Source organism: Lathyrus oleraceus, chromosome 1 (assembly GCF_024323335.1).
Source record: "Lathyrus oleraceus cultivar Zhongwan6 chromosome 1, CAAS_Psat_ZW6_1.0, whole genome shotgun sequence".
In the NCBI taxonomy this organism is placed as follows: Eukaryota; Viridiplantae; Streptophyta; class Magnoliopsida; order Fabales; family Fabaceae; genus Lathyrus; species Lathyrus oleraceus.
Window position 1 is genome coordinate 214,539,895 of NC_066579.1, and position 2,348 is coordinate 214,542,242.

At 40.9% G+C, this 2,348-nt stretch overlaps 1 non-coding gene across 1 annotated transcript; it reads right to left on the reverse strand.

Moving 5' to 3' along the window:
* Positions 1-668: 668 nt before the first annotated feature.
* On the reverse strand, positions 669-775 carry LOC127116351 (small nucleolar RNA R71). Its single transcript, XR_007801302.1, has one exon. It is a non-coding gene; the product is annotated as a small nucleolar RNA R71 (small nucleolar RNA).
* Positions 776-2,348: the final 1,573 nt, after the last annotated feature.

Genomic DNA, 2,348 nt, shown 5'->3' on the forward strand with positions numbered 1-2,348 from the left:
ATTATTCAAAAAGACAGCTGAAGGAGTTTTACTAAAATGCCTAGGAGAAAGTGAGGCATATATGGCTGTGTCTAGTTTACATAGTGGAGCGTGTGGGGCGCATCAAGCAGGACTGAAGATGAAATAGCTTTTGATGTGCTCAGGAGTTTATTGGCCTTCAATGTTGAAAGATTGCATTATCTTAGATTATAACACCGATACGAGACTTGATATAAGAACATCGTATTAAGCGAAATCTTCCTGATCTTAATATCCCTATTCCCGAACCAGTTATTCAACCAGAGATGGCCGAAGGACTGCAGAACCGTCCTCTTAAGTACTATGCGATCCCTTCATAGGATGAACCGCATAACAACATCGCGGTCCCTGCCATCGAGGCCAATAATTTCGAGCTAAAACCTTCACTATTGTCAGCCGTACATCAAAACCAATTTTCAGGTAGTCCCACGGAGGACCCGAACCTACATTTGTCAGTGTTTTTCCAATACGCAGACACAATGAAAGCAAATGGTGTCAGCCCGGAAGCTATAAGACTACGTATTTTCCCATTCTCATTAAGAGATAGAGCTAGAGCTTGACTCCAGTCTCTACTATCCAATTCTATCACTACGTGGAACAAGTTGAAGAAAGTCTTCTTAGCCCGATATTTCCCACCTAGTAAGACGACTATGCTACGAGCCCAAATAAACGGGTTTAAACAAAAAGATAATGAATCACTTTTTGAAGCTTGGGAGAGATACAAAGACATGATGAGGCTTTGTCCACATCACGGTCTAGAAGAATGGTTGATCATCCATACCTTTTAGAATGGTCTCTTATACAACACAAGATTGACAATAGACGTTGCTGCAGGTGGTGCCCTGATGGATAAACCCTACAATGAGGCCTATCAACTTATCGAAAGTATGTTCCAGAATCATTACTAGTGGGGAAGTGAAAGAACCTCTGTAGAGAAACCTCCAATGAAAGGCGACATGTACGAATTAAGCAGTCTTGACCATGTCAACGCCAAGGTAGATGCTCTTACTCAAAAGATAGACAACTTGACCATAACACCCGCAACCACCGTGGCTGTCGTAGCACCAAACTATGAGATATGCGCAGTTCCGGGGCATGCCGCCCCAAAATGTCAACTCTTGACAGGAACCTCCACAGACCAGGTGAACTATGCTCAAGGAAACCCTTACTCAAACACCTATAACCCAGGTTGGAAGAACCATCCTAACTTTTCGTACAAAAACAATAATGCATTGTATGCACCTAACCAAGCACCTGTTGTACCACCAGGATATCATAAAGCTGTCACAAATACTCAAAATGCTCCTAGGAAGTCAAACCTAGAAATAATGATGGAAAACTTCATAGCTACCGAAGCCCAAACAAATAAGGATTTCCTAAATCAAAATATACACACTAGTGAGCAAATCAAGCAGTTGGCAAACAAGGTAGACGCGTTAGCCACCCATAACAAAATGTTGGAAACACAAATTTCACAAGTGGCTCAACAACAAGCACCTACTGCTGCTCCTGTAGGCACATTTCCTGGACAGCCGCAACCAAACCCAAAAAGTCATGCAAATGCTATTATACTATGAAGTGGGACATAACTAGATGGATCGACCGACCCTAGAATTCAAAACCCATCCATGCACCAATACCCTGGTAAGGAAACTGAGAAGGAAGACGATCAAGAGGAAGATAATAATGAGGAGGTCGTAGAGAAAGAAGAACCTTATGTTCCTCCACCACCGTATAAGCCCCATATCCCTTATCCTCAAAGACTTGTTAAATCTAAAAGTGTAGGGAAATTTAAAAAATTCGTAGAGCTTCTAAAACAATTGAATATCACAATACCCTTTACAGAAGCCATGACTCAAATGCCCTCATATGCTAAGTTTCTCAAAGAAATCTTATCTAACAAGAAGAAGATAGAGGATAACGAAACCGTTACACTTACTGTTGAATGTAGCGCCATAATACAAAACAGTATGCCTCCTAAGATGAAAGACCCAGGTAGTTTCTCCATACCCTGTGTAATTGGAAAGTTTGTCATAGACAAAGCACTATGCGACTTTGGAGCAAATATTAGCTTAATGCCCTTGTCCATATGCGAAAGGCTAAAAATAGGAGAACTAAGACCTACGAGGATGTCCGTACAACTTGCGTATCGTTCATTTAAATTTCCCGTAGGTATGTTAGAAAACGTTCCAGTACGCATAGGACAATTATATATTCCTACTGATTTTATAATCATGGATATAAAAGAGTATTCCAACATCCCTATCATATTAGGAAGACCATTCCTAGCTACAGTCAGAGCTATTATAGATGTTATGAAAGGCAAGCTA